Below are 11,823 nucleotides of genomic sequence, written 5' to 3'. Positions count from 1 at the left end.
TGTCGATAGTTCCCCTGATTTCCTTGGTGGTTATTGTACTGGTTGCTAGACCCTTGATTCCCTTGGTGATTTGGTTGGGAATTCTAATAGTTCCCTTGGTTATTCCTCTGGTGAGGTGGCACATAGGAGCTCCCTGGATTGTTCTGATTCCTGTTTCCCCAATTAGTATGGTCATGATTCCTGTACCCTAGTTGCAATTGCCCCTCTTGATTTCTCCCTAACCAGTTGGACTGCCTCTTTGGAGGGTGTGCATAATTTGTGAGCTGCAGTGGGGGTGGCTGACTTTGATCATTGTCAGTCCATCTAAAATTGGGGTGAGTCCTCCATGGGGCCTCCTTTTGTCTTTCTTGGTTCCAACTTCCATCCGGATTCCAGCTTCTCATTGAATTTGTCTGGGCTTGGCATTCCCCTTCACAAGGTTGACCATAATAAGGTTGAAGTTGCCTTTCCTCCGGACCAGGGGTTTCTCATTTTCCGATGGAGCATGAGGGTTGTACTTCTCAATAGCATTCAACAGTGCTTTCTCCAATTTATCTATCTTGTCCTCCACTTTCTTGTCATCTTGCTCTGTTTACTGCATTGGCCGATCCCCTCCTCAAAATGCTCCACGGGTTATCATAGGCCTTTTTCGCCTCGATCAATCTTCCCAAAGTTTCTCTGGCTTCACTTGCTTTATTCTTGGTAAAATTTCCCCCGCTCGAGGAATTCATCAAGTCTTTTGCTTCAGGGTTTGCACCTTCGTAAAACAGATAGTAAGTCTCCGCTTCAATCATCCTATGGTTCGGACAAGCATCCAACGGTCCCTTAAACCGGGACCAATAAGAGCTCAGAGACTCATCATATTCTTGCTTGCACTCCTGGATCTCCTTCTTCAAGGCATTCGTCTTGTTGGACGGGAAAAAATAATCCACGAACTCCAGATTGAAGTCCTTCCATGTGTTGATCGAGTCCGGTGGGAGCCTCAGCAGCCAAGTATTAGCCTCCCCTTTAAGGGCAAACGGGATCGCACGCAAACGGTAGTCCTCCTCGTCGCCTCGTTTGGTCGCTTTTGAATCTGCACAGCTTACTAAACTCGTTTAGGAATTCGTAAGGACATTCGTTCCTTCGTCCAGAGAATGTGGGAAAAACACCGAGCACATTTGTCTTGATATCGATAGACCTTTAAGACTATGGCATGGGCGGGCTCACCGTCCAGATGCGCGGTGAGTGAACCTATCTCCGGATTGGGATCCACTAAATGTGCCATATTTGAATCTTCCTCCTCCTCAGTCTCGGAATACTCTGTTTCTGTGGACGACTTCGGGTCCTCTTCTCCTGGCGAGTTCCACTCCTTCTCACTTTCGATTCGAACGGAAACGGGTCTACTGTCCTTAACCATGATCGGTGGTGATAGTGGGACGTAGACTCCTTGACCCGCCACTTGTATCGACCGCTTCCTGACCCGGATGAACTAGCCCAACTTCCAGAATGGAAGCCCGTGTTCATAAACTGTCAAGAAAAACAAAATAACAGAAATTAAACTATTTACACCAAATCCTCAAACGCATAAACAATTAACGCCATCCATCCCCGGCAACGGCGCCATTTGAAGCTCGGCTAGGTGTTGTTTAGACTGTGTGCACTGAAAGGAATAACAAGCTTCCTAGGTCCAGCGAATCCACTAGATCACGGGGTCTAGGAACTCACGGATCGTTAGAAGATCTCGGTCGTCGGACACACAGAATACCTCTTCAAAAACCCTCAACGACGTATACTAAAATTAGCACGGAGAAGTAGGGATCGATCCCACAGAGATGAATGCGCAATAAAACATGTTCAAGGATTCGGGACTATTTTTGGGTTGGCTGCGGCCACGCAATTTGGGTTGAGGAAATTAAACTAAACTTGGAGTTGATATCTGCTACGCTAACAGCTAGATCTAGGCAGAAACAGAAATCATGCATATAACTGAAAAAATGAGACAATTACTAGATCTAAGAAAACCATACCCTAAATTACCTAGACCTGGGAAATAAAGCTGACGGTGGGGACCATTTGCTGAAAAGGTAAAGTACGGATGAAAAGTTGAAAAACAACTAACTAAAGTACTAACTAACAGCGACATCATCTTCTCCAACAATTTGCATAAAAATTTCAGTAGAAACAGAGATGGAACGTAGATCGACACGAAGCAGACTGAAATTTAAAGCAATTAAACGAAGAACATTTAAAACTAAACAGATCTGCGACTACTAGACGAAGTAAAATTAAAAGAGAGCAGAAAGTTCGAAATCCATGCACAACTTGATTCCCCTGTTCAGATCCAACCTCGGATGCTAAATCCACTCCGGATCCAAGCATCCGAAACAAACTCCGACCAAAAGTATATCCATAGCTACAGATTCGCCAAACAACCACCAATCAACAACAACACAGATCCACAACCTATTTCCCAGATCAAGCACAGAAATATCCAAAACGAGAGAATAACATTCAAGCTGCCGAAATAAAACCTCAAACAAAAAACTCAGAATCAACATAAATCAACACAAAATAAACACCATCATGACATAAACTAAATGCATAGATAATCGGTAGCCAGCATCCAAATCGACTTTCAAACGTTGAAGTTCGACGAAATAAAAGTGCAAAAACTGAATGTAAACTGATTGTATCTTCGCCCTCCGTGAGGATGGTGTTACCACTAACTCTCACCGAAGATGAACCCCTAGAAACCCTTAACTCCCCCAGAATTCCCATTTTTTCCCAAGTGTGTGTGAGTGTGTGAGCTGAGAGCAAATCATGTATGTAGCGTGTGTTGCATGCTCCTCTATATATAGGCGTGGAAGTGGGTCCAGCGAGGTATGAATAGTCTTTGTTGCCCTCAGCTATTGACTCCCTTCGTCCAGCCATTTTTCTCTTCAACTTTGCTCACTTTCCTTCGCTTTCCTTCGCTAGTCCCTTGCCTCCTGCTCTTCCTGGATCTAGCGATTCCTTCACACACCTGGCTTAAAAATTACGTTAGACCCAGTAAAATAAAGTGTTTTTCACCATATAACCGATGCATGAAATTAGCCTTATCACTTCTCCATTGATTTCCTGCAGTGTTGCTAGACCTGACTTGATTCCAGTTTCCTTGTTGAGGCCTCCAGTTTTGTTGATTCCCATACTGATTACCTTGGTTGAAACCTTGACGGTTACCAATATAATTTACATCCTCCACTGGTGCTCCTTGCAAACTAGGACATTGATCTGTATAATGGCCTCCTTGGCACACTCCACACTTCATCACAGGCGCAGCTTTAGGTTGGGGAGTCAATAGCAAGGATTTGACATCTTTCGTCATTGAAGATATTTGAGTACTAAAATCAGCCATTTGAGCCTCTATAGTTGATACTCTCTCCGACTCCTTAGTAGCACCAAATGTATCTCCTGCGCCCCACTTTCTTGGATTATGCCAGTTCCTTTGATTGTTTGCCGATCTCTGAAATACTGCCCTCACCTCATCATGGGTCAAATCGTCCAAGTTCACACTTGAACCTGAAGTAACCAAGTCTGTGAATCTCTTCCAAGCTTCGGCAAATGACTCATCATACTTTTGTCAGAATGAAGTGATCTCCTCTCTCAACATCTCTATCTTCATTGGAGAATTGTACTCTAAGAGAAACTTCGACTTCAACTCCTCAAATGTTGCTATGTTGTAGCCCGGTAGTGAGTCGTACCGTTCTCTTGCTTTCTCTCTCAATGAGAAAGGAAATAAGGCCCTCTTAGTCCGATGATGCTCTACATTTGGAGGTCTATGAGAGTTCGTCAATTAATAAAAAGCATTCAAATGAATCATCGGATCTTCTTCATCTCGACCATGGAAAAGATTTCCACCATTCACCAAACTAATGTAGTGAGGTGGGATGTTGACATTGTCACGTGCATAGGCAAACTCCCCCGGGTGATCAACTCTCGATCTAAGGATGTCGCCAAACCTTCCCATGGGTGGTGGATTGTTATTGTTGTCAGCCATTGATTCGGCGTCTGACTCTGTCCCACAACTACTTTCTGAACTTGACCCAAAGAGTGGGTTATTTCTAACTGGACTCTGATAGTCCGGATAAATCTCAATCTCTGAACCTCTCGGCCCTCTCTTTCTTTGATAACAGAGTAATCCAAACGGTGGTGTACCCTGTGATCTTGTGTGCATTCAAAACTTTCTCTTTTTTTTTACATAAACCTGCATAACAGAAAAGAAACCAAGCACATACACAAAATATATTTCACTACTACCGAAAGCGAGACCTCTCGACAACTTCGGGGTAAGTTCCTATAATACGTGTGTTCTTTAGTGAAAACTAAAAAAAATCATAATCACTAAACTAAGAATTAAAAAGATATCACCTAATATAAACACTCCTTCGTCTTCAAGTCCAGATGTGGTAGATGGCTATCACCCCCAAGAATACGAAGTAACTACCTACAAAAATAAATAAAAAAAGATCAAATTATATAAAACACAAATAAACAAACTAGAAGTTAAACAACCTATTGCCTTCCCCGGCAATGGCGCCAAAACTTGATGTGTAATTTTCGAGTTCAAATATCAAGTGCAAGTTCACACAAGTTTAATTAAAATAACTCTAATATTACAACGATACTGCAAGAATACAACATCGAATGTAGTACTTCGAGTGCCGATCCACAGGGAAGGCAAAGATTATTTAATTCTAAAGCAAACAAAACACATAATAAAAAGTAATTTGGTCTGATAATTTTGATTTCAAGATAAGAAGCAACAATTAAAAGAAATAAACGAACAAGACGAAACAAGAGATGAGATTGTTACTCCAAACATTCACGGATAAAACAGTGATTTATTCTAATATTCAATTCTATCTTATGAATTACGGGACTACAAAAATCAATTCACGATGCTAGCATTGAACATGCTTGACATACAATAGTTTAAGAATAGCTGAGCACATATTCTATAAACTAGCTTTCATTAATCTAAGAATCCTATGGATGCGCGAGACTCAAAGATCAATTACTATTAGCACATGAAATCCATTATCAAATTATCATCTAAACAATTCTAATTGATAACTCATTACCACAAAAATCCATCTTATTCAAAGTTGAAGAGACATTTAAATAAGACTATGGAACTACTACTACTGATGCACCAAGAGTAGTAGATTCAAGCAATTAAAATGTGATAACGACGATCATAAGATAAAGAAGAACATAGAATAAATCACACGAACAAATTATCCGATTACATGTTTGGAGCAACACTAGATTTTTAGCCAAGCATTATTGAACTAGGAAGTATGAAAAAGAGATCTAAAACTATAGAAACCATGGAGAAATTGATGATGAATTGTTTGAATAATCTCCCAAGCACCTACGGCACTTATTCCTCCAAATTGTTTTCTTCCAAAGTCAAACTCCTCTTTTCCCCTTCTTTCCAGATTCGTCGCCTACCAATCACTCTAATTGATTTCTCAATTCTTGTGAATGAAATTGCTGCAGAATCCGTCTCCTCCCTCTTCGTTTTTCTCCCAATTCCTTCTCCCCATTTTCTTTCATGCCAAAACTACCCAAATAAAACTGCTGATTTCAAATCACCCGGCCGGGTGTCATAAAATCTGCCCTCTCGGGACTCCTTACGCCTTGAAGAAGCGGCCCGGGCGGGTGGTTGCTGCTGCGCGAAACGGAAGTTGTTCGGAGCATTGGCGTAAACTTCCGGCGGGTCTCCGGCAGAGTTCTGTCCTCCACGATGCTGTTGTGCTGAGTTTTGGAGGTTCTTGCGAACTCCGGCAGGTGGCCGGTTAAGCTTAGCCTCCGATCTGACGAGGCCAACCTAGTGGGGTCGCCTAACATTTACGGGATTTAAGGCCGAGCTGCTCCAAATCAGCCTCTAGCTGGTTCAGTTCATGGTTGAGCCGTGAGGCTCGTTTCTGGAGAGGTGACTCAGCTGCCGTAATTCTTTGTCTTTTTCACAGCACACCAAATGTTTGATGGAATGTTTTGAGTGAGCTCTAATAAGCTTTTACAACCTAAATTTCGATGAAAACAAAGATTTGATGAGTCATAAATTACATAAAAATGTGTAGCAAGGCCCAAATAAAACTGCTGATTTCGGTTAATTGCTCTACGCGGCCGGGTGAATTTCGAAGCTAAAAAATCACCCGGCCGGGTGTCATAAAATCTGCCCTCTCGGGACTCCTTACGCCTTGAAGAAGCGGCCCGGGCGGGTGGTTGCTGCTGCGCGAAACGGAAGTTGTTCGGAGCATTGGCGTAAACTTCCGGCGGGTCTCCGGCAGAGTTCTGTCCTCCATGCTGCTGCTGTACTGAGTTTTGGAGGTTCTTGCGAACTCCGGCAGGTGGCCGGTTAAGCTTAGCCTCCGATCTGACGAGGCCAACCTGGTGGGGTCGCCTAACATTTACGGGATTCAAGGCCGAGCTGCTCCAAATCAGCCTCTAGTTGGTTCAGTTCATGGTTGAGCCGTGAGGCTCGTTTCTGGAGAGGTGACTCAGCTGCCGTAATTCTTTGTCTTTTTCACAGCACACCAAATGTTTGATGGAATGTTTTGAGTGAGCTCTAATAAGCTTTTACAACCTAAATTTCGATGAAAACAAAGATTTGATGAGTCATAAATTACATAAAAATGTGTAGCAAGGGGAATAATAAAGAAAATATGCTTCGCATCACGTGGCACTGAGCACCGAGGACTATACTATGTAGACAGGATGGCTCAACCTGGGACTGCGTTGCTGACTCACGGACTGACTGACAAGCAAACCTGGCTTTGGCATCGTCGGTTAGGGCACCCATCCCTAGGATATTTACGCCTACTATTTCCTAAAATTTCTGCTTCAGATAGTTTAAATTGTGAAACTTGTTTTTTAGCCAAAAGCCATCGACACTCTTTTAAATTGTACAATACTCGTGTGAGTATCCCCTTTACTTTGATACACTCTGATATTTGGGGTCCCACACCCGTTACTGGTAGGAATGGATTTAGATATTTTTTGCTATTTGTGGATGGTTTCACTAGAATGTCTTGGGCTTATTTCTTAAAATTAAAGTCTGAAGTTTTTGAGAAATTCGTAATTTTTTACAACCTTGTCCAAACACAATATAAGCAACGTATCCAAATCCTTCGATCCGACAATGGTGGCGAGTATATATTAACACAAAAATGCAACATTTTTTCTCTGATAATGGCCTTGTCCATCAAACCACCTGTGCCTACACACCTGAACAGAATGGGGTAGCAGAACGGAAAAATAGGACTCTCCTAGAAATGACTAGGGCCCTCCTCATTGAATCTCATACACCAAAAACTTTATGGCCTGAAGCAATAGTCACCTCTGTCTACCAACAAAATTGGCTCCCCACATACTTCCTAAATTTCAAAACACCTCTCGATATCTTGTCCACCTTCACAGATATACCATCCTCCCTGTCACTAGAACCCAAAATCTTTAGATGTACAGTATTCGTCCATATTCCAAAACACAACCGATCAAAACTCTCACCATGCGCGGTCAAATGCGCATTTGTTGGCTATGGAGTCAATCAAAAGGGCTACAGGTGCTATGATCCAAAAACCCACCACCTCCACACGACCATGAACTGTGACTTTGTCGAAACTGAATACTATCCTCTAACCGATCTGGTGTCAAGTCAGGAGCCCGATGCCGGTCCCACAGAGGAGGTTAGCAGTACCACCGAGCCGTCCGCAACGTCTCATATTCAGCCCCCCAATTTATCTTCTCCGTCTTCTACTCCTGAGGTAATTCCTAGTAATGTTTCTCTTGTTAATGAGACTAACAATGTGAGACAGGAGGATGATGGAACTAGAAGTGCGGGGAGACCAGTGGAAGGGATGAAGATGAGGATCGAGGGGTGGACCCAGACACTAAGTTATACAAATTGCCCTACAGATGTACTAGGGGTGTCTCACCCAAACGGTACTCTCCGGAATGGCAGGGACGAAAGCCAAAGTATCATGCAGCCTATACTGTGATCGGACAACTGACTTAGATGGCCAGAGCTTTTGAAGCAGTTCTATATGAAGATGAAGAGATACCACGATCTGTTGAGGAAGCCATGAGACACAAGCACTGGAGGGCAGCAATGGAGAAGGAAATGGAAGCCTTGATCAAAAATAAAACATGGAAGAAACATATCTTGCCTAAAGGGAAGAAGCCAGTAGGATGTCGATGGGTGTTCACCATCAAGCGCAGAGCAGATGGATCAATCGAGAGATACAAAGCCAGATTGGTAGCAAAGGGATACACTCAGACCTATGGGATAGACTGATGAGGCCTTCTCCTCGGTCGCCAAGATGAGCATTGTGAGGGTGCTACTTTTCGTGGCTGCATGCAAGGACTGGCCGCTACACCAATTTGATGTGACCAATGTTTTCCTACATGGAGAACTAAAAAAAATGAGGAAGTATACATGGAAGCTCCTCCTGGCTACTCTGGAGAGTTCAAAATTGGAGAATTCTGCAAATTGAAAAAAACTCTCTACGGACTCAAGCAATCCCTTAAAGTATGGTTTTGAAGGTTATGTCAGGCTATGACTTCCGCTGGAATCAAACAAAGCAACTCTTATCACACACTATTCTTGAAGAAAAGAGGCGACAAGATCACGTGTTTGATCATCTATGTAGACGATATGATTATCACTGGAGACGATGAAGAAGAAATCGAAAATTTGAAGAGAAGCTTGTTTCAAGAATTTGAGATGAAAGATCTAGGAGCAATGAAATACTTCCTAGGAATCGAGATCTTAAGATCAAAGTATGGCATATTCCTCCGACAGAGAAAGTACGTCCTAGATCTGTTGGCAGAGACTGGTCTACTTGAGTGTAAACTGGAAAGTATCACAATTAGCATATAATTGATATGTAATTGCTCCAATTAAGAATAGATTTATTCTCTACCTTAGTTATACATATTTCTACCTATAAAAAAGTGTAAAGATTGTATAGAAAATACACAGAAATAAAAATGATCTCTTCTCTCCCAAATATTTTCCTCTCGGTTAACACCCTCTTTTGAGAGAAGTAGTAGCACCAGAATCTACCCACTAAATATCATCAGGGTCTAAAGCCAAATTAACTTCAGAACAGGCCAAAAGAAGAATTGTAACTTTCTTTGCACGCCATGCGTGATATTTGTTACTGTTAGGTTTCGTATACTGAATAGCATGTTTGTGCAAGTTCGCGCGAATAGAATCTTGCTTGTATATGAAAAACTCTACAATCCACTTTTAACCCGATTCAGTATTATTGAGCAGTTTCGCACGAATAGAATCACTATTATTATTATATTGTGTTTGCTTATGCATTTATAAGATGTTTTACAAATATTTAAATGCATAAGAAGTAAACAAAGTCTAAGTCTTTTGCTTAGTAGACCTATTGTGGGCGACGTCCACTTTAAGGTAACACGGTTAGTTCTATGCAATGCTTCGCAAAAGAAAAAGATGAATTTCACAACCTAGATAGGCTTTGGCTACCTATCGTGAAATGTTGCAATGTCAGTCCGATTATTTCTAAGCCTTTCTGAAATAAGATGATGTTGGTGTGGTATATCACTAAATGGATCTAACAGCAAGACGTGTCTTTATGCTATCTATTGACGTTAGCATTGAGCATACGGTATTGATTATGCACTACTTTGACTTATCAAATGGTGCGGGTTTTTCGCAACCCAATAATCCTGATATATTGGGTAGTGGTGATTAATATCTAGCGGTGCTAGGATTGCTATTATGTTGAATCGTGCGCGAGGTGAGTCTCGATTGATAATGTCCTCAAGAGGAGCTCGAACAAGGTTTTATTATTCAGAAAACTGGCCAGTTGGAGTTTTATCACTCTATGAATAATAAATAAGTGTTTCTTGCTAAGTTCACTCTTGGAATTAATAAGATGCTAATTAATAGCATACTTCAATTAATTAATGGGCATTTATATCTTAAGCGCGGGAAATAAATAATATAAATAACGAAAACCCGAATTACTTGTAATTCCATATTTGTATGGGGAGTGCAATATTACTTCTGTAGTGGCTGCTCGTAATATTCCAATATAAGCTTGTATTAAATTGTGGGTTCAATTTAATTAGTAAAAAGCTAATTGTGGGGGCCTATATCCAAAACCTTCCATAGATCCCTGACTGGGCCCAATATGAACTTAATATAAATAGGAGAATAAAGGAGAGACAGAATTAATTAATCAGTAGTAGAAATTTTCGTCCCCCTTTGGTTTTAGAGGAGCTCGAAAATTCTCTCAGCTCTCCTCCTTCGGGAACCAGTCAGAAGATTTGTGGTCTAGTATTGAAGATCGTCACGTGGAGAAGGCGCGAGCAATCGACGATTCTTTGGAGAATCAAATCGGTAACTCTAAACCGTAGAATTCATGTTTTAGGATTTACTTTCTTTGAGCATGAATTATTTGCGTTCTAGCATGCAATTATCTGTTTAACATGTGAATTGATTAATCGGAAATCGGTCAAATAGATCTGTGTCTGATTTATTTGTTTTGTACAAGTCTTCCGCTGTGCAAGGGGCACCAAACCCCTGCAGTTACAATTATTTTTTTTATATCCATATCTACCACAAAGAAACAACTATCATTATCCTTATGTTGTTACCTTTGTGATGAACCCTTTTCCATAACAGCATTCTCAATACACTTTTTCTTAATGCACTTTACTTTATTTCTTGAGATACTGACCAGATGTGCAACACCAAATGCACAAACAAGTCTTTAGAATTCAAGCTTAAGTAAAGCAACGTGAGACATTTTCATAATGTGCTCACTTATGTTGCCCTTGCCCTTATATACTTTAAATGAGATCAAGCACGTTTGTCTCAACCTTTTCGTTTTTCACAAAACGTTCCTTAATTTTAGCAAGGTATTCACTGGGCTTAGTGATATACTCAGATCTAGTGCCTCGAAAGGCTTCTGGGATGCAAAACCCAATGATCAGTAGACTTACACGATTTGAGTATTCCTACTTCTCATAGTTTCTCCTTTGATAAGGAGTACTACAATCCGTAGGAGAAGTAGGTTGCTCAATCCTTAGCGCATAATCCAGATCCATGCCACCCAGAGCAATCAAAATATAATCTTCACAATCCTTAAAATTTGACCCATTCAACATTAACATACTGTTCATGTTGGAAGAGACTGCAGAAGCAGACATCATAATTGAATAGAGAACTAAACCAAATTAATTGCCATGCTCACATCATGAAATTCAAATAATAAATGGTAACATCTCGAGGTACCGGCGCAACATTCAAATCAAGTCTGTGGACAGTAATATGAACTTGCAAGTGGTAACCTTTTGCAGTAATCAAACACTGACAATAAGATCATGTCAAGCAATGTCCACCTGTGGGCATCACATTTACTCACACGAAAACTGGATAATCATCACGTATTTATCACCACAGGTATGTTTGTATCTTGTGCCAAATATTAATCTTCCTGTGGGCAGACTAATATCCGCATTAAAATACACACACACTTACCGTCCTAACATTCGCAGTAAAGAAGTCTAAACAAGAGAGGTTACTGTTGCAACTTCTTATTTCGACTAATCTATTTTGAACATTAGTAAAACATATCGAGGTACCGAGCACAACATTCGCAATAAGTTCTTTGACAGTAATGTGAATTTGTAAGTGGTAGCCTCTTTACAGTGATCAAACACTGACAATAAGTTCATGATAAGCAGTGTCCACTTGTGGGCATCACACATTACTTAAACGAAAACTGAATAATTGTCACATATTTATCACCAAAGGTATGTGTGTATCTCGTG

Source organism: Salvia hispanica, chromosome 1 (genome assembly GCF_023119035.1).
Source record: "Salvia hispanica cultivar TCC Black 2014 chromosome 1, UniMelb_Shisp_WGS_1.0, whole genome shotgun sequence".
NCBI classification, from domain to species: domain Eukaryota; kingdom Viridiplantae; phylum Streptophyta; class Magnoliopsida; order Lamiales; family Lamiaceae; genus Salvia; species Salvia hispanica.
This window is presented reverse-complemented; position numbering follows the sequence as displayed.